The following is a 22,866-nucleotide window of genomic DNA, read 5'->3' as shown; positions in this document are numbered from 1 at the left end:
CCTCACCTAAAAAAATAAATAAAATAAAATAAAATAAAATAAAATAAAATAAAATAAAATAAAATAAAATAAAAATCATCATGCAAAACTAGATTTTTTCATTGCTTACAGTCTAGCTATTCTAAAAATGAAACACATTAAATCCATGTCTGTACTTGATGTAGCAAAAATATTTTTAAAATATGTATTCTTCATGAAATTACAGTTACAAGCAGTGGCTATTTTGTAATAGAATAAATTTAAAAAGTACTTGACAAAATAAATACTTTCTGAGTGGCGGGTAAATCACCTTAATTTTACCCTTAGGAGTTTTCTTTTTTTAATTATAATTTAAGCTGTTTCTATTAGTTAGTAGTGTTATTATCAAATTCATCATTTTAATAGTAAGAAATGTCTACTAAAGTTCACCCTTGATATTATAGCTATTTACTTTTCAATAATTTGCAATTTGCTTCTAAAATTTTTCTTGTGTGCTAAAATGTTGTAATTCTAGCAAATCTCTAAATACTCTAGCCATACTTTATAAATCCTTGGAAATTTCATGTTTAATGTAAATAGCCATTATTATAAAACATAAAGAAGAATATTACACTACACATTGAATTCTAAAATCATCTATGAATGGTATAAATTATCAATCTATGTTTCTCATGTTTTTGGAAACATAAAAGATATAACAGATGAAACAATCATTTTTTGTTGCCAAATTTGTGGTTTCTCTTTTGTTCTTGTTTGTTTTTGTTTTTGTTTTGTTTTTATGTGCAATATGCATTCATGAATATGTACACATGAGAAATAATGGGGAAGAATATTATATATATTCTCTAAAAGATAATATATGCTCCTAAGTAAATTTTACTGTTGGTTTCTGAGCAACAGTAAACAAGTCTAAACAAGTCTAATTGAGAGAGATGGTACTGTCCCTGAGGCTCCCTCTAATCTACTTTATAGCAAAAACGATGGCAGCAAGCTTCTCCTATAGCAGTAGGCACTCAAGATATTCAGAAATACATTTTTCACTGAAAGTTGATTAAGATGTTGGGCAAAATAAAATAAGAATCCTTTTAAAGTTGTATGTGAGTTCAAATGATATTTCCCAGTGTTTAGAAAATAAAAGAAAACACTAAAGGTCAAAAACCAGAGAGGAATCTACAAAAAAAAAAAAAAGGAAGGAAGGAAAGAAGGAAGGAAGAAAAAATAGAAAGAAAGAAAGAAAGAAAGAAAGAAAGAAAGAAAGAAAGAAAGAAAGAAAGAAAGAAAGAAAGAAAGAAAGAAAAATACTGTGATAGTGAAACCATGTTTGATGTTTGCAGATCCTAGAGATAAAGGTTTTAAGGGCAGCATGAGATGGAAAGAAAAGATCTTTGTGCTTGGACAAAGTTAAGAGTTGAAACTGAAAATGATTTATATAGTTTAGACCTCCAAAGAACTTCTGATTCAATGGAAAGGGAGGAGTAAGGGAGAACCTACCAGCGAAGAAAAGCAACAGGAAAACTCTTGGTCAGCTACCTTGGCTGCAGGTACATAAATAAATCCCCTCCCCAAGTATTTTTCAATAGCCCTGCCCTCATGTCGGTTCATGGTTCTAATTTATACTACAAATTTGGTTGAAGAAATTTCAAACTAGAAATGAATATAAAAGGGTCTCAGTTTGAAATCCTCAATATTTCAAAGAAGCAAAATCAAATTCATTTTTGCAAATCCAAATTCCATAAATTGGGTCTCTATAGGCTCTCACCAATAAACATTAATAGAAAGAATTACATAATTAATAAAAACAAGAACACCAGCTAAAACTGACCACCTCAAGCAAAATACTGCAGAAAAAATAAACTGCAAGATTATAAACCCAAGGATTTTGGATACTAGATCTATTAAATAAATAAAATTACCTTATTAAAAATACTGAAGAAAATACAAGAGAGAATTAAAAAATAAGCAAAACAAAAAGAGCTCACACAAAATTCCAGGCAATTAAATAAATAAAATATATAATAATTAAAAATGCAGTAGATAAATAGTAAATTAGATACAACTGAGAAAAAAATTAAATACAAGAAGTAAGATCTGAATATTTTAACACAGAGAGATAAAGCAAATATACAAGGGAAATTAAAGACATGGTAGATAGAAAGAGAAGGTGTAACATACTTAAATATTCTAGCACATTTCTAATTATTCTAAAACATCAGCAATAAAATTCAACTGAGAGAAACAATATATTTAAATTATAGAGAGAAACTAAATGTCGGTCTGCAAAGATTTGCGCAGCTAAACTTTCATTGAAAAATATGGTCCATCGGAAAAAAAATAAGACTATCTTTAGGAAAAAAAAAAAAGAATAAACTGTGAGGGTTTACCAGCAAGGGAAACTCACTAAAGCAACTTGAGAGAGAAGTATTTCAAGAATAAGGAGCATGATTCCAGAATCAAAGTCAGAAAATCAAAAAGGAAAAAACTGTCTATATGGAACAATGATTTGATTACAAAACAGTATTTGAAATAAAACAATATATAAAAAGATGCAAATTTTTTCTAATTCTTCATGATGTCATTTTTACTGAATCAAATCGTTTCTCACCTTCCTCCTTTGTAGTGACAAGTTTTATGCCCGCCAGATATAACTTGTTTTTGTTTTGTTTTGTTTTGTTTTTGCTCTGGATAGAGATATTCTAAATGTTCTAGATGAAAGGACCCACAAAAATTTCATAAGTGTAATGCTCTTTAATTTTCACGAAAATTTATTCCCTAACCTTAAGCACTTATATAGTGTACCAAGATATCTAGATACCTTCTATTTTCCAGGTACTATCAACAGGTAGTGTAAGTAAAGTATCACTAGCATAGTAGAACATTGAAGAGATGAAGTATTTTATGAGTGAATAAAGTAAAAGATTTCATCCTGGATTAAGTTGTGATACAGTTTTGGAGAACTGATGTAACCTTAACGCTAGACTGTGATAGTGTATTGTTATCCTTTCTGGATAAAGGCAAAGTAATCTTAGAGTTCTTTACTGATTAGAATAGAGATACAGGCTTTGCTAAATTGATATTACATACCAAGTACCAGGAGAATGTGTTTATTTGACCTACTGAAGTAATCACATCTAAAACAGCAGCTAACATTGCAAGTATGTTTAATAAAGCTATATTGTACATTGTCATTCTCAAAAACTCATTCTCAAAAACCTTCTGTAGAAGCCAACTCTAAGGAAAAAAAATGGGCATATAATATGTACTTTTAAATCTTAATGGAGACATTGAACTCAATGATAATTTTAGTCAGAGCTGCTTTGATGGAATGATGAGGATAGAAGACAAATTAGAAAGGATTGGCGCATTGGGAATATTGCATCATTGTGGCTTTACAAGTGTTACTTTCTATATTCTAATTCCCCTGATTACCAATGACTTTAAGATTATAATTTGTTTTCCAAAAAGATATAAAGAATAGCATAACAACCATTTATGTAGCCACTACCTATTACAAGAAGTAAAATGTTACAAATACATTTGAAGCCACTGTGTAATCTTGCTTGCCATTTCAGGAATAAGCACTATTATAAATTTAATAAAAATTATGTTATTTTGTGGCTTGCTTTTTTTGCTCAGTATTATGCCCTAGAAGTTCATCCATATTGATATTTGTAAGAGTAACTTATTTCACTGTTGAATAGTATTCATTTATAAGCTTCCATCACAAGTTACACACTCAACATTCTTTTAATGGAGATTTAGACTTTCTTTGAAATCATTATAAAATGATTAATAATGTATAAACTGTACTCTTCTGATTATTCGTATATATCCCCTCCTGAATACATATGCAAGAGATTTTCAAAAGATTTAGGAGAGTACTTGATAGTTTGTGTACTACTTAATATTTATTACCAGATACTTCCAAATAATTTTCAAATGCGTTTATATCAAATTTTTACTAACCCCAGTAAAATGTAACAGTTTCAATTACTTCACATATTCACCAACACTTGCAAATCTGAAAGCTGTAAAATTATGTATCTAATAGTAATTAAAATTTATATTTTTCTGAGTACTGTTGAGGTGATGCTTTTTATGTGTAAATATCTTTTGTCAAATTTTCTATTCTTTGTGATTTCTCTAACACTCTGGGTTCTGATTTCTATGATCACAGTGACTTGCTGATAGCAATTTCCTTCAAACATAGCATGGATGTAAGGGAAAAAATATGAAATCATAAAAATATCAGTATCTTAATCCACAGACAGTTATATTTTCAATTAATAAATCAACATTTATATATATATATATATATATATATATATATATATATATATATATATAATCACATGGTCATATTTAAAGAGCATGAGTTGTATTCTCAGTTCCTAATCACTCCAATCATGATGGGAGCAAGTTTGGAGACCATTAAAGTAGAGGGCTATGTCATGGGACCTGACAGCTTAAGTATAGCTTAACTTATGAATTTCTGTATATCTTGCCTTAGATTAATACTTTTCAAACACATTTAGCAAACTATATAAACCTTATATAGAAAATAGAACAGAGTAGAATCAATCAAATTGAAACGTCACAGGAGCCCAGACTCTGGCTGACCTGCTCTGTCAACAAAAATAGAGCAAGGTTAATCTAGGGTGGGTAGAAGAGCTATATTTGAGATAAAATAATGACATAACCATAGACAATGCATACATTAAAAGTTTTAAAATACTATATATAAATATAAATATAAACGGCAATGTGTTAGAGGACTTCTCTAAAAGAGAAGATTTTTTTGAAAAATAAAATTTACCAAAATGATTTAAGTAAAAACAGAGACCAATAAGTAGAAGCATTGATGGAGGTAGTAAAGCTAAACAGTGAATGTTCAAAATTCAGAGTAACGTAAAGTGTGGATAGCATGTAGGCTATTTGGAGAATTATGTAGTCTTGGAAGGTAAGTTAAGAATAATTGTTATGCAAAACTAAATGGTTACTATCTTGCTGGCAATGGGAGACCATTAAAGACTCTTTAAATAGGAAAATGGTATAATTGAACTGGTGTTTAAATAAGATAAATTTGACAAGAATTGAACAGATGAGAAACCGAAGTCATGGGAACAGTTAGAAATCAATTAGAAGAGTACAAGCAGAAGATGAAGAAGGCATTACAAGTGAAGGAGAACCAATAAAATTAAATATCTGATAAAATGAATGATGCGGGGGGCTGGAGGATAGAGAACAAAAAAGGAATGTTTGATGACTACACTAAGATTGCTATTTGAACAACTTGGTAGATGAAAATTCTACAATTAAATGCAAAACAAAATATTAGCAGTATGTTTATTTATTCATTAAACATTTATTGAATATATGCCAAAATTGTGCTATTTTTCTGGTAACACACAAAGAAATAAGCCAATTGCCTATTTTTAAGGAACTCACAGTTATCATATAGTGAGTCGTACTGAGAACTATCACTTGATATTGAGAAGGAAGATCAAATTCCAAAAGACAAAAAGCAACAGAGTGCTTTGGATATGCTGAATTTAGGTTACGTATATTCCTTCCAAGTGGATCTGTCTAGTAGTAGCTAGACATGCAAGGTCAGAAGTTATCTAAAGATTTAAAATCAACAGTTTCAGAAGCTAGAAAGTAACTAATGTTATAGGAACAAATGAGATCAATCAGAGAAAATTTCTGAACTAAGAGAAGAAGGTATAGGAATAGACTAGAGAGAGATTAGTAGCTATTATGACATGTCAGGTACAATGTGAGATATTGATGGTTCTTTATCTTTCTTGTCCTAGTTTTATTTTTACTGAATGAAAGCTGTTTTTGGTGCACTAAACAATGTTCTATTTAGTCTTATTTTGTCAAAGGAAGAAGATAGGGTCGTAGCTTTAAGCTTCAGATTTTTGAGAAGATCAGAGAGCTGATGATCAGTCATTCTTTGACAGAAACCAAGGGATGGGAAACAGTATTGCTACATTGGCTGTGACAATAAAACATGAGAAAGAGTTTTATTTATTTATTTATTTATTTATTTATTTATTTATTTATTTATTTTAACACATATTATTCCCTTGTTCACTGCTTTGGTCAGATGCAGAGAAACTCTCTTTATGTTTTAAATGCAGGAATCAAGTGCTTATGGACAAATGGACAAATGTTAGTTCTGTCCTCATTTTTGCAAATGCTTTTCTATGGGGGAGAAAAGTAGGTGCTGCAAAAATAGCAGCAGTACTAGCAGCAACAACAGAGTCATAGATAATTTTTGTCAGGCACTTAACAAACTGATCAACATATATGAATTAATATCAATGTGAATGACTAATATGGGGAAATTATCCAAGTAAAGTAATAATTTAGTCCATTCAAACATAACTTTTTTAAATTCTAAAATAAACAAAAATATATGATGTGGCTGCTATGGAAAACGGTCTGAAGGGTTCTCAAAAAATTTAAAATGGATAAACCTTTTGACCCAGGAATTGCACTTCTGGGTGTTAATCCAAAGAAAACCAAATTAATAATTTGTAAAGATCTTTAAGACATTGAAGTTTCTCATAATCAATATGTATAGTATTTATTTCATGGGTCTTGGAACTTAATTTTATAATTTTGGAATAATATAGGTGATTCTAACTTTGTATCTGAATATTATTGGTTAGAGTCACTATTTTTTAGGGCCATTTCAGAAAGAGATATATGAACTTATTAATCAGTGATATTCCTTTTTATCACAGAGTTTAATAAAATTAGAATCATAAGAGATGCAATGTTTTTAATCTCAAAACAAAATATTTATTAATTGCATTGTACCATTCTTATCTTTTATTATGAACTTAGTCATAGAATTTGTATGATGTTCTTTCTGGGGAAAATAAGAAAAGAACAATAAAAATATTTACTAGTATTAATTTTTTAAATTTCTATTAAGTCAAATCTGTTTCCATTATAAAGAAGGAATAACAAACAATATTTCTTCTAGGACCAAGAATCACAATAAAGTTGTATATATGTAATTTGTGACCCATCACATTTGTAGCTTTAATCATAAACTAGTATGTCAGTTTTGGGGGTTAGATCATAGAAGACCTTTATACTAGGCTGAAGGGATTATAATTCATACAGTAATAAAACTCAGACCAAGGAGTTTTATTTCTATTCAAAGTGCATAACATTTATGCTGTTCAGATGTATTATGTTAAAGGTAAAGATACTAATCTCTTCTGTGTTTTCTGTATCATAAAATAACTCTATGGTGCTCTTCTGGATGAAATTTCAGTGAATTGTTGTTATTAATTGACTGTGGTTCTGATTCATACTATAGAAGCATATTGAGTGAAAAAAGTTAAATACATCCATATTTTTAACATAAGGTGCTTCAAACTTGGTACTGTGGTTTCATACCTTCTTTTCACAGCTTGGGAGCTTCATTTTGTTTCCATATAAAATAATTTAGGAATTTAAAAGATCCTACTTCTGGATTAATTTATTGAATTTCCCCATGACTCAGAACTGATTTTAAATTTTTTTAACCTTATAAAACTTAATATAATTAGCTGGATCAGCCTATGTAATCTTTTAAGACATTTAAATATCACAGATGTCTAAGTTGTAATCACAAGCCACTAATTAACTACTATATGACATATTTTGTAAAATGTTTAGTACATATTTTCATATAAAAATCCTGTGGGGTTTTTTTTTCCATTTATAATTGGAAGAGAAATACATTTGGAGTGTGTTCAAATAGCATTGCCTGAAGAGGCTTTTGGAAGCAGCGGGAAAACACTCCGCCTAACCCCAATTAGTCTTGTTTTCCACATTCAGGGCAGTTCTGTTTTTCAACATATTCACTAAACATGATGATAATGAAAATTAATATGGTTAGAAAGCAATTCAATAGCAAATGTTTATTGTTTATAATTGTTGTTCCCTGTCATAATTTTCATAAAACCTGTCAGCTCTGAAAAAAAGGTTCAAGGAGTGTGCAAGTTAGGAAGTAGGCAGGTGCACCTGAATTATATGATAGATATGCTCCTGCAAAGTAATGTGGAAGTCATTTTTTCAAGCAAATTGAATTACATTTTTACTGCTCTTGGTGAGTTCACTGCTTCTCAGAATAAGGAAAACCTGATTATGGATCCAAATAATTTGTTCCATATATGAACCCTTATATAAAGAGTATCCTCCTACAGAAATTTTCCTGTGGATTTATAAATAATGTTAAAAGCTTAAACACAAGGAAAATTCTTAAACCCATCTCTATAACCTTTCTTCAGCCCATTTTAATTATAAGAACATTTTTCTGTCCTTTTTTAAAATATCACAAATGATCATTTTAGCAAGAGTTTTATTTGTTTAAGAATATATTTGCTTACAATGTGCAAAATTGGTCATTTCATAAGAGAATACAAAGATGAATGGAACACAGATCTTTTCATCAGAGAATGAATAGTATGGAAGGGTAGATGAATTAGGTTTTGTTAGACTCTCCTTTTTACCTAGTCCTACATCTCACAATAGGCTCAGTGCTCCTTTGTTGAAAGCAAATGTCTGGAAAAAAATGGTTAAACAATGGTTAAACAAATAGGGTGGCACATCTTCCCAGGGACCAGGAAAAGATCTACCACATTAGTAGAATAAATTTTACCAACTTCAAGCTTGGGGGTTTCTTTCATGAACCTAGAATCTAAGCTTCACAAAGGTGAGGTTTTTATCCGTTTTGCTCACCACTATATTTTCTGACTAGTCTTAACATGTAGTAGTCACTCAACAAATATTTGTTGAGTGAATGAAAACATCAGCAACTCAAAATAGTACAGGTAAAATCAATAGGAAGAAACAGCATCTAAAATCATATGGTAGAATCAACAGATATGCAACATTTAAATAGTTGCCAAGTTACATGCTAAATATTCTATTAATTTAAAGCCATTTTCCTCTTCTATAGCTACATTCAAATTTCTCATTCAAACTTCCTCCAGTGTAGAGCTATCTACATCATCCATTAACTTTATTAGCATATTGTTTGTCTCATAATATGGTACACATGCAATTTCTTATCTGTTAAACATTCTACTCCATCTAGCCAAACTCCAAATGTGTTATGAGCCTTTCTGGTCACAAGAAAGCAAACGCATGTCTTTAACTCATATTTCTCCAATGTCTTCTGAAAATTTACTTAGGTATTCTATTTCTAATTAAAGTTAATTTACTTCTCTCATCCAAAGTAACAGATTTACTATTCTATCAACGCTACCCAACAATTATAACAACTGCAACATAAGTTAGAAAACATGCATGCACTAAAAGAGTTGTAGATACAGTATTATAGGGAGTTCAAATTTGGGGGGATATTCAAGGTGAGCCTTGAATTAAGAGAATATTTATATACCCAGGATTGAAAAGGCATTCCAAACAAATAGAATGGTGCTAACACAAGTAGAAAAAAAATGTGATTTAAACTCATTCGTAGATGTATGTGTGTAGAAACACTGAAAAATAAAACCATGGAGGGCCTAGCTTACTCCATAAGTAGATGAATTACTCTGTAGTACTAAATGATTTTGACCAAAGATCTCAGGTGATTACAGCTAAGTAAAGTTGATGTGACAGCAATGACAGCTAATAGACACTACCGGAAGGGAGGCCAGTTAGAAATAATCTGTTACAACAGTTGAGCTGAAATGCCTTGAAAACTTAAATAAAGGCAGTGATAGCAGAAAGAAAGTTACAAGATTTGATTTCAGAAAAGGGTGACAGGAACCAGCATCTAGTTTGAGAAGAGATGGGTGGGTAATGATGCTGAGTTTCTAAGCCTAGAATAAGAGCTATGAGTAAGAAAATGGAGGAGGAGCAGATTTAGGGGGAAAAAAAATGGAGGAATTATTATGACCCAGGATAGAGCTTTGGAAACTATACTCATTATGGGGTAGATGAGAGAATTGTCTGAAAAATCTCTATCGGGCAAATAAGAAGACATTAAAATTATAGTATAGTGTGGTAAAAGACAAGGAGAAGATTTTAATAAAAATAAGTTTTATGTATTGAAGAGATTTCTAGCCATATGAACACTGATAAAGGATTTGCTAACTAGGCCTAAAAACCTTTGAAAATAGCAGATCCAGTAAAAGAAAGAGCCAGTTAGGTAAACTTTAAGGAATTAAAGATTGTGCGTAGGACAAGAAATTGTAAAAATATATGATATCATATGTCTTGAATCGAGCTGTTTGCTAATAGATAAGTTATATTATTTGTATCTGGCAATGCAAAGTTATGGACATAAACAGAAAGTTAAAAGTGAACTTCCTTTTACACCCAGGATATAATGCTATAAACAAAATGATGCGCCATATCTAAGAGCAGGATTTGAAATGAAAAGAGGCAGCATACGAAGAGGAGAAAGGTCTTTAGAGACATGATTTTGAGGACAATGATTTTGTAGAAAGCTATTTTGTCAACCTCACCCTTTACTCTCTTCCACCCATCACATCTGACAGTGTTTGGGGTAGCTAAAAGTGGATCAGTTAGAAAGGAACACCATGAACCAACAGTCATACATTCGTACCCAAGAAAGCCAGAGCAGCCTTTGTGTTTGTGTGTGTGTGTGTGTGTGTGTGTGTGTGTTGTGGAGGGAGTGAGAGAGAAGAGAGAGGAGAGAGGGAAACAGAGAGAGAGGATATTGTAAAACTAACTATACCCCCCCAGACAGTATGGCAGGGAATGTAAGACTGTTTACCATGAAGTAGATATGAATCCATCAGAAAAGAGATTTGACCTGAGTCATTTTATGTTCCTTCTGAGTGGCTTTTCTAGTCAAGTAACCTCACATTCCTCTCAGCTTGACCAAAATCTAGACAGGCTTCTTCCTGATCTGGGCCCCTGACCTCACTTTTCTTAGATCATTTACTTTAGAAAACTTTAATTGTAAATCTTTTGCCCTCTTAAGATATAAATCTTTTTAAAAGCTTCTTGCCAATTTTACAATCCATGAATGTCTCTCTCCAAGATCTGGAGCCATTTCTTTCTAATGTAATCATTAAAAAAAAAAAAAATGATAGTGGCCCTCTTTCCCAGTTTCTTTGGGAGGGTAGGAGCCTACCTTCAATGGGTGCCTTGCTCCAGTTTGTAAACTACTTTTTGTAATAATGGTATGAGAAAGCTGATGTTTTGGGAGGTAAGGCCAATTAGCAAAACAGGTAGTGTATGATCTCTTCACCTCAGCCCTTCAAAACTTTACCACCATTTGTTTCAGAGGAATTGCACAAAGACTGAATCCTGGCCACTCTCCACTATTGCATTAGTCTTAAATAAAGTCTTCCTCGCCTGTGTAGCTTTGGCACTGGAAAGGGGCTGTCAAATGCAAGAGTCTGTGTATAACGTGAAAAACCAGAGTGAGACCAAGTTAAAAGTGACAAGCCAAAGGCAGGCTTTAGGACAAGTCCAAAGAATTGAAGTTGGTAAAGGGCTTCTAAAGATTGCACAAATCTTCATGAGTCCTAGGGTTGCTGGATTTAACTAAAAACAGAGAACACTCGGTTAAATTTGAATTTCAAATAAACAACAAATAATTTTTTAGTATATCTCATGCCAATGTTTGGGACATACTTATGCTAAAAAAATCATTTGTGTTTATCTGAAATTGAGATGTAATTGAGAATTCTGTATTTTTTTCTAACATTCCTACCATGAGAGAAACAGTCCATTTTATTTTCTGTGTGTGTGATTCTTTTTTAATTCCTTTTTACTTAAGTTTATTAGGGTGATATTGGATAACAAAATTATATAGGTCTCCAGTGTACAATTCAATAATACATCACATGTATACTGCATTGTGTGTTCACCGCCCAAAGTTAAATTTCCTTCCGTCACCATATATTTGTCCTCTTTTCCCTTATTTCCTCCCCACAACTCCACTTTCCCTCTGGTAATCACTAAACTGTTGTCTGTGTTCATGATTCCCTGCTGTCTTGTTCATTTGTGCTTTCAGGTTTATATCCCACATATAAGTTAAGTCTTATGGTTCTCAATTTTTTCTGTCTGACTTATTTCCCTTAGCATGATAATCTCAAGATCCATCTATGTTGTCACAATTGGCAGTATTTCATCTTTTCTTATGACTGAGTAATATTCCATAAATGGATCAAAGACCTAAATATAAGACCTGAAACAATAATTGCATAGAAAAAAATATAGGTACTAAACTCATGAACCTTGGAGTTAGCGAAGATTTTATGAATTCGACCTCAAAGCGAAGGGAAGTAAAAGCAAAAATAAATGAATGGGACTACATCAAACTGAAAAGCTTCTACACAGCAAAAGAAACCAACATGACAAACAGGCAACCAACTGAATGGGAGGAGATATTTGGAAATGGTTTATTTTAAACATCTGCTATTCCTAGAGAATATGAGGCCTGCTTACAACAGCGTTAATCACCAGCTCTAACAGCTCTCCTTTACTGTGTTCTCTGTCACTCCACCTCATCTTCTCCCATTCAAAGCTGGAAGGGTCAGAAACAGCAGTTAGCCTGAAGGAGCTTCTTCCTACCCCTCCAGGCAGACAACAGGAGTCAGGCGCCCTGCAGGCCTTGACTGGTGAAAAAGGATAGGGGACATCATATCTATGATGGAAAATTTTAAGTATTGATAAATTTCTTAAACTATGAATCATTATATAACTTAGAAAGAAGGTATGACTTATAGGGACTGCCAAGTTTTCACCCTGAGAGAGAGAAAACTTTTCCCACTGCAAGAAAGACAAAAATAAGATGTAGCAATTTCAACATCTTATGTATTATACTTGTTCAGTGCACAGTCTATAGATCTAAATATAGATATATGACAATAAAATACTTTTTAAATTATATGTGCCTCAAGAGTTTATGAGATATTATTTAAAAGATTAAGAATTCTAAAAGAATAGCTCTAAAATTATGAATAACCTCTCATAGGAGCAATATTTTTTAAATATCCTATTACTGAAAAGCATTAAATATTAATGAATATTAATAAAAAGAATATGGCAACTTTCTAATCTTTTTTGTGTCACAGATATCTTAACTTGTTTATTGCTGTGTAATTATATCAAATCAAATTTGATTTTAAGTATATATAATTTCATGTATAGTCATTTATAACAGAATATTTTTAAAACTAATGAAAACTATTAATTCACATATTTTACAGATTTTTTCCATACAATTTCTGGGAGTTTGTTCACCCTTAAAGCTTATTTCCGAACAACAAATTAACATTCTTGCTTTGAGTCTTTTCCTCTGGACCGGTGGTTAATTATTTGAAACAATGACTTTACGAATTTGTTATACTTATATACCTAAATTTCTTAAAGCTAGGTCTAAATAATATTTGTAAATATTAGTCTTTTTAAAAGAAATCTTAACTATTAATATTTCATTCTTATCTACTTGATTAACAATATAGTATATCAGAACATATTAATATGACTTTTTTTTAGATGCAGATTTATTTTTTCCATCTTTCAATGGGAATTCATACTTAGAACTGCCTTTTTTTCCAACCCTGAATGAGCCGAAGTTTATCCTGGAGAAAGAACATAACAGAATTGTTACCATCTACTTGACTATAAAAACAACCGCTTTGAATGGAACTATTCTATACAGTGAGTATTAAATGTTTGACTTCCTATATGTTATGTTTCTATCTCAAATGTTAACCTATTGAATCAGTGAATTATTCATTTAAATATCATGGGGGAACTTTTCTAGCCTAGTGCATGAAGTATTACCAAAAGAAATCTTGATTCTTCCTAGTTTTCTTTAGAAGATTCTTTAATTTATAAGTCAGTCAATGGAACATGACTTACAAACAGGCTCTGAACCAGCAAGGAAGAATATAGCAAGCATATAAATTTGACGACATATGGCTATAGCAGTAAAACATAAATGCTGCAAATGTTTCAGGGCATATTTTTATAATATAAATCACCAAAAATGAATTGCATTCAATACTTGGTAACTTAGAAAAAAGACATTCCAAAGCTAGGATTCATCTGACAATTGGGAAAATTCCTATCACTCTTGTAGTGTTACCTTTAAATTACTGGTTTGAAAAAAAAAGTAGTATTAATAGTATTTGTTTTAGGAATTGCTTCTATATCCAGGATTCTCTACATTATGCAATACATTCACAAGGATCTCTGTAATCAGAATTTGCAAGCCTCTCTCTTCTATGACTGAACATCACTAAAGTGTTTTACTTGCAATATTCCAACTGTGACAATTGTTTTATCTCTTTTGATATGAATGCACAATAGTTTTAACAATTCCTATATTGGAGGTATAATGTCTTCAGTACTTGGATAGATTGTCTACAGTAAGACAGCTCATTATTTCCCAAATGATTTTCTTCTCTATTTTGAAGTATTTTGCACAATCAATTCATCATTCTGTACTTTCTAAACAAAACTAAAACCTTTTATGGTTTGACTAAGAGTAGAATGCCTAAAAGAAGCATTTTTAGAAAACTAAGTACAGTTAGAAGTTTTGAACATTAAGTTAAAACTGAGAATTTTATGTTATATTGTAGAAAGAAACTAACTTGTCAGAACTAGGCCAGCATTATTTATTTCCCAGGAGTGTAAGCACCCATGTTTAAATGATGCTTTAGAATGCCTGATTTATTTATGTTAAAAGACAGAGAGAGAGACAGAAGAAGATTTCAAAACAGAAAACTTGCTTTTATATTCCAAATTTAAATGATGGTAGACCGTGAAATTTGGAGGTAATGGTGCATTGCAGGAGAAACAAAAACAAAAACAAAAACAAATGAAATAGGACAAAAGACACAAACATAATAATTTAAAGCCACAAAGCAAAATGATTTTCTGGTGCTAGAATTTTTTAAGCTATATAGAATTGGAAAGTGTTTCTTTGTGGAAAGTGTGTTTTTACCAACTAAAAACAGCTTATATCCAAAGAAGCAGCCAACCTCTGGGAATTCTCCTCTGGGCCCTGCTCCTGGCGTATGTCCATATTACCAATGTGTTCTTTTGGAAGGCCGTAGAAATACATGCCAAGCACATATACATCCTGTTCAAGTTGGTACTTTAATTTAAAGCAATAAAACATCCAAGCTGATATTAGTGCCATAAAATTATTTCTGCCTTTTATATCCATTGACCTACCAAAAAAACAAAATCAAACTATAAATTATTTGTAAGAAAACAGGGCCATTTTAATGACTAGCAATTTCTGTTCTTGTCTTACATTAATTGTTGTTGTCACAGGACTGGATACATGAAAAGTGTTTACTCATGGGAGTTTCACAGCCTGTGAATGGAGGAAATATTTTTGTCTGTAAAGCATTCTTTTTATTCATTTGTAAAGAGGTAATTCAATCCTGCACTGTTGAGAATATCTCAGCAGACTATTTCATGGGGTTGCTGCTTTCACTCCTCCTGGCATTTGTCACTCATAGAAACTTCACCAACAGATGAACACAAAGATTTTTGTGATTCAGTTAGACACCCGTAGTTGATAAAAGGTGTCCCTTAACTTGACTTAAGGGCTAATTTTCTTTCCTTTGAAATTAGTATGTTATGTGTAGGAGCAATTAAAGTAGTGGGGAAATTAAAACAGATGTTTCACTTTAGATTCTAGGGGTTGGTTTTTGTCTGTTTTGTTTTGGTTTCGGTTTGTTTATTTTTTGTTTTTCCATTGTTTCCATTCCTGAACATTTCAGTAAAAACACAATTCCATTCTACAAACATTTATTGAACATTTGTATTTTGTATCATCAAATATTAAAGGGAAAAGGCTAGAGAAATAGCAGATTGTAAGCCAATGTCAGCTTTGAATTATATTCCTAGTTCAAAACCATAGATTTGTCTTTTCTCAGTTTGCCTCGCCAACTAATTGATGTTGAAAAGGAACAAAAGGAAGATAAAACTTGAATCCTTATGGGGTTATAGTAAAAATCCTTAGAAAAGATAGTTTAAAAAAGAACTCTCTGTGGGAGAAAGACAGCTCTGAGAACAGCAGTCAAGATGAAAGAAAGCTTTTTGAATCTGCCACTGAACCAATTCAGAATTCTGGAACCCAGTCAAAAGAGCTACTAATAGGTCACGGGAGAAGGGGTGAGACCACACGAAATTCTTTAGGTGCACTTTCAGAAAATGAGCTCTATTCGGCAAGCAATATCAATCAGGAGATTTCGTCATGGGATATATTACTATGCAATTGAATCCTTTCTGTGCTGCTTCTTTGAAAAGAAATAAGCACGCCCTTTGGAAGTATGTGATCTTTGAGAATTAGGAGCAGACATCTGACCAAGTTACAGGAGGCAAATTACATGAGCAACTCCAGTAGGAGAGCGGAAATGAAAAGCAATCTTTATATTATTTAATGTTTATTTTTAAGAAAAAAATAAAAGGAAGGCTAGTCTTATTTATTTCAGGTAGAAACTAATAAAGCAAGTAGGATTATTGGGGGCCTCCTTTTTTGTGTGTATTTAGGAAGAGGTAAAAAAAGAGATTTCTGATATTGCCAAAGAAAATAGATTAAATCTAAAGAATCATAACATCTACCTTTCTCTATAAAGCGATTCTCAGCAGAACACACAATATCTTCATTAGATACTTATACCAAGGCCTGTGAAATATCACAGCATTCCCTGACATCTTATTAAAAAGCATAGTCTTTTCTTATAGAGAAAAGGGTTTTCTCAGTTGTTTTAATCAGTTTTACAATGTCCACCATAAAATTTTGGGGATATCTTTTTCCTCCTTCATAGCTCCCAATGTGGCTAATTCCAGATGAACATGAGAGGGAGTGAGAATGAAAGCATGGATAGATGAATTTGTACATTGCCATTTATAAGGTGTGTAGAGATTGCTATTCATTGTACCTTATCTTTTTTTATGACAGCAAAGTCAAATTCAACAAATTATAACTGAGTGCCTAGAACATGTACCACACTGCTAAGACACTGTGAAAGATACAAAGATGAATACGAAATCTGTATCCTGTTTCTCACCACTTAGTGGAGAGATACTAAGTATATGCTTTTGTGCTTATATGTCTTCACTAAATAGGGAACACTTCATAATCTGGAACTGCATTTTACACCTCTATTCCACCAACCTCCTCAGTACTGCAACCAATGCTTTGCATAGAGCAAGCACTTGATTAGAATAGTTCTTAAAATTCTGTTTGTGAGTTTTGTCACAACTTTGATGGTTGTGATGAAAAATTATGAGGCATCAAAACTTTATTTTAGGAAATTATTCTGTTAAACGTTGTTATACTTTATTCCTTTGTTAAGTAGAAACAAAGGGGTACAAATTTCAAGAATTTAGTTAAAATATAGCCTGAAAGATAATTTTTTTTCCTAGGTCTACTTGATCAGGAGAAAAGAGAGATTGGCAATTTTTTTTTTGTAATAGCCATAGAATAAATAATTTTGCAGGCCATACAGCCTCTATCACAACTGTTCAACTCTGCCAGTATAGCATAAAACCAACCATAGACAAAAGTAAATAAATTAATGTGACTGTGTTCTAAAAAAAAAATTATTTACAAAAGCAGACAATGGCAGAATTTGGTCCATGGGTCATAATGTGCCAACCTTTGACCTAAAATGATATAATTCATTAAACTTCTCTTGAAATAGAACAATTTTGTTAAGAACAATTAGCCTCTATTTATATAATTGAAATTTATGAAGTAATAAGTCAGTGAGAGATATAATTCTGCTTCTGATGTAATTACATCAGGAAATGGCCTGGTGAGAAACAAGCTTGTTTCTGGTAGACAGTGAGATAGGAGCTAAAACAAATGAGATCAGTCAAGGATTGAAATTACTGCCATAACTATCTCAAGAACAGTATAATCCAGTGATTAAGAAAACTACTCTGTAGCTGGACTAATCTACCTCTGTCATTTGGACAAGTTATTTAACATCTCTGTGCTTCAGTTTCTATAAAATTGAATAATAATAATAATAATAATAATAATAATAATAATACCAAAGATATCAAAGAGTTGTTATAATGATTGAAAGAGTTAGTACATTTAATGCAATTAAAATAGTGTTGGCCAATGGAAACATGAAGTAAACGCTGAATACCTTATTCAGATAGCACCTGATAAGGACGCTTGATACCCAGGATACTGCATTTTTGTCTAATAATAGGTTTCATTAATGTTACATCCATCTGATAGACATATTCATCCTGAAATGAGACAGTACCAAGATAGACAATTGATGAAATTTTTGGTTTTCATTTAATCCATTTCATCCAAATGAGGAGGATTCATTTCATCTAACAGTCCTATGTTACAGTTTAAAAATAAAAAATGGTTAAGCAAATTTAACAGTCTAGGAAAAATTGAAATGCACTGTCTATAAATTTTAGAAATTGTCCCAGAAGTCATTCTGCAGCAACATGTAATAAACATGTACTAATAAATAATTATGCTTGCCAGGCTGCCGCCACAATGCCTCAATTCTCCTTGCAGCCCTGTTTGCCGTTTTTCCACTGACCAACTAGCTCGCCCTAACTACATCCTAAGTGCATGTTACTACCAGTGTCTCAGTTGTACTCCGAGATGTCTTTGCACCATGTGTAACTGCTGCTAAGGTTGCTACTGGGGTTACTGCTATTATATACAAATACAAACCATGAAGGGGAGCCAGGAAAAGAGAGAGAAGATGCAGCAAAAGCATATGTGTTCAGTAGATAACACATTGCAGGTTCAGAGATCAGTCTTTATCATTCTCCAAAGATAGCACCAAGAATGAAGAGGTCATTCACCTTCTGTTGTAGACAGCCCTGATCAAATTCCCGTAGGCAACCAAGGGTAGACTTGAACACAAGTTTGTGTGAGCTAGCTGTACAATTTAGGGTAAATCAATTAACCTTACTGTATTTTAGTTTGATTATAAATAATGTAAATGTAATTTTTAATATCAAGATTTCTTTTCTAAGAAAAGATAGAAAGCCATGTCACTTTATGTAAAATGACAAATTTGACCACCTATATACCTGATTTAATAAACATATAGTCTGTATGAATTGCTATCGGTTCTATACGAAATGATGAATTTTATTTTAATTTGAACTGATGACCAGTGAATCTCTTTTAAATGTTTATTTACACATGATCTCAAATCAAATTGGCATGGATGTTTGGTTCATTGCAATAGTTCAAAGTTCCATTTTTAATGGAAATGGTAAATCACATAACTATATAAACCATAAATACTCTATCTTTAATATTTCAATGAAGTGATGGAGTATTCATGCTTAGAAAATTTTAGATCTACAACCCAATGCAAAAATACCCAAGCAAACCAAAAATTTTAAAAAGTTGAGTAGGATTATCATTTTCTCTCTCTATGTTATTTTATTATTTTTTTCTTATGAGGCTGATCATGTAATATATAGACTATATGTATAAACATTTACTATAGATAAATTTTACATTCAGTGTATTAGAATCATCTCTCTAAAAAGCTATGATATCTAGAACCTAGAGTCCCTTGTCTTGCAAGTAATGATTAGTGTTTATTGTTACAAGTAGCACTTTTTTATGTGTCATAAATCTTAAATCTGGATATACGATTAATGATTTCATTAGAATAAATAAAATTTGAGAATCGTGGATTTTATAGAGTTTCAAAATATTTTCAGGATCTTCAGAAAACCCAAGACATATATTATTTATTGAAAAAAATTACTACACAGCCTAAAAGCATAAAGAATTATTTCAAAAAAGGATAGGTTCACACTTCTTCACTAATGGATCGTCAAGCATCTATTCAGTGAAAGAACAGAATGGATTTCCTTCAATGGCTTAATATGTCTTTCTAGAATTTTCAAGTCCTGTCCAAAAGTACTACGAATTGGAATATTATGGGAAAAAAGACACTACTTTTCACATTTGCCATATACATATATGTGTGTGTGTGTGTATACACACCTATAAACATACAAATAAACATATACATATATATGAATATATCGGAGAGAGAGATTCTCATTTGTGTGATGTCTTTGGGCTCAATGAGCCATGTCAAACTAAGTTTAATGTGGCATATAGAACCCATAAGGTTTAATGTAAAATATACATCTAAGAGTAGTCATTACTTATAATTTTCTTTAGTAGTTCTATTTTGAAAATCCACATTTCTGTTTTACTAATTGTCACTAATTTTTCCATTCTAAAATCAAATAATGCTCATCATAATTGTGTTTGAAAATATAAGGTCTTTAGTACATTTGTGAAAACCAAAGAATTTCTCCTGGTTGTTTATTCATAGCTTTTCTCTAATTACAGAATCTGGGTTTTATAATACAAAGTCAATTGATTCAAAAATGAAAAAGTTACTCAGTCATACAATATGACCTATATTCTTTGAATATAGAATAAATAATTTGCTGTTGAAGCATATAAATACATTAGCAACTACAGGTCTTCCATTTCCCTGCCTACTGTCACATATTATCAGCAACACATTTTTAATTTTTTTAAAAGTATTATTATATCAAACAAGAAATAACTTATTAATAGAATAAAGCAGTATGGCAAATCAAAAACTGCTATGGTATAGCAGACTCTCGAGAGAACTAAGCTTAATTATTTTTTTCATTTTTATTCCTATGACCTTTATTAAAGCAACATAATCATGTACTATATCACAGGGTAGATATGATTCATAATGGGATTTTGGTATACTTGGATAAGACTTCTCATCCCTATCAGTGACTTTAGTAGTTGATCTACCTTTAAAAATATTTCACTCTTGCATAGTACTGTATACATCTTGTATAATGTGTATAATTAGTTTTCAAAATTAGGTTTCAAAACTTGGAAAAACAAACCTTGTACATATGGCACAACAGCTTGACCTAAATGTTCAGCTCTGCTCTACTCTGTACATTACATTTTTAAGTCTTATTTCAAAAATATGAGTTGGTTGCTATAAATTGTAATTTATAAAAATATTAATAGAAATTTCTGAGTAAAAATGGTGGGATAGAGCAGGATAACAAACTGTCCCTTAGTGAATAACAAAATGAACCATCCTTTCTTCTTCCAAAAAAATGAGGGTGAAGGACAAACCAACAATTTAAGAAAGAACATTATGCTATTTTATGATATAACCTTTTTTGTATCTCAAGACAGAAAACACAAGATCCTGGTACAGAGTTTCACGTTTCTAAATGTGCTCTTATGGCTCCCAACGCCCTCCCCCAGTTAAAGAAAAAAAAAAAAGTTAAAAATAATACTAAGTATTCTTAATTATATACTCAAATTCAGAGAAAAAAAGTCTGAGAAACTGAGTAATAAATAATGAGAAAAGTAAGGGAAAACACTAAAGAGTAGAAACCAAAAAAGAAAAAAGCTGCTAATGGATCGCAAGAGAGAGAGAAAAGGTGAAGATGCATTGCTCTTTGTCAAGGACTAGGCTAATTTGAGGTATTGTACAGCTGAAGTCCACAGAAGTATGATAAAAACCTGGATGGATTCAGTGGGCCCTAGTAAAAGACATTTAAGAGGATCTCAACAGAGTGATTTTCAACCATGTTTATGATGTTCTTTGCTACTTGCATTTTATTTTAAAATCTTTATTGCTGTTGTTTTTCCCAATTTGTTTCCTTGCTTCTGCAATATTGACTTAATCTTTTTGTATTGTATGTCATTTTGTGTTGTTCTCTTATTGAATTTACATCTTCAAATGAGTTCTATAGCTTGAAGCAGTCATCAAAAATATGTTTCTATTTCTTAGATTTCATCTGTTCCACTCATTTATTCTTCAATTGTATTGTGATTCCCTCCTTCCTTTCTTTCTTCTCAATCTTGGTCATCCATAATGTGGGCATCTCTGTCCAGCCCAAGACTGTTATGTTTAATAGCAAAGGACACCATTCATATTGTATTCTATGTCAATTATTCTCCTTGGAGTTGGTTTTGGTTTTATTTGCTCTGCTATATTGGGAATCATTTCTCCTGATACATCTCATAATTTCAAAAACTGAAATTAGCTTATGTTCCTTTATTAAAGGATAATTTTCAAAAAGGTATGGAAAACGAACATGTCAAAAATTTTATTTAACCTATTCATTAATGATAAAACTTGTAAGATACTACAGCCAATTCAATCAAAAGAGAATTCAATAAGCAGAGACATATAAAGATTTAGGAATTCTGAAACAAACTTACAATTACATGGAAAGTATATCTACTTATAAAGAAATAATCAATTGCAATTCACTAGAAACAATTAGTTAACATTTCTATAAGAAAGAATCATTCGATTTGTTTTCTCCAATTTACAGAATTGTCAAATAGTGCAAAGATGAACAAAGGTGAGGAGATCCTGAATGGGTGAACTGGATATTTTTTTCTTTCCTATTTCAAATTCTTTCACAAATGTTTCCAACACCTTTCCCTGAACCATTCTTTGAGACCTGAGTGTTGCTTATATTTCACTCCAATAGAGCCTGAGACATGGAGGAGAGATAACCTAGATTTTCTGACATTTTTGCTGAGATGTTAAAGAAACATTTATCTTTTAGTTTCACTCTTGTTTTGTTTGTTTGTTTGTTTGTTTGTTTCCTTCTAAATTGACGTATGCTCTAATACAGAGACAGTTTAAGTTTATCCAGAAACCTGAGTATCTCCAAGATCCTTTCAGGCCTCCATAAAATCAAAATTCTTTTTTTTAAATAAAACATTTGATTTTTTCAGTGTATTGACGTTTGTACTCATGGTACAAGTCACCGTGGATAAAACTTCTGGTACCTAGTGGCCAGCAGTGGTCCTAAATTGTACTGTTATTTTATCCTACTTCACTATGCACTCAGGATAAAAAAAGGACACAAAAATGT

The sequence above is a fragment of the Rousettus aegyptiacus genome, unplaced genomic scaffold (genome assembly GCF_014176215.1).
Source record: "Rousettus aegyptiacus isolate mRouAeg1 unplaced genomic scaffold, mRouAeg1.p scaffold_m13_p_1, whole genome shotgun sequence".
NCBI lineage: Eukaryota > Metazoa > Chordata > Mammalia > Chiroptera > Pteropodidae > Rousettus > Rousettus aegyptiacus.
Note: the sequence above shows the minus strand (reverse complement) of the source record.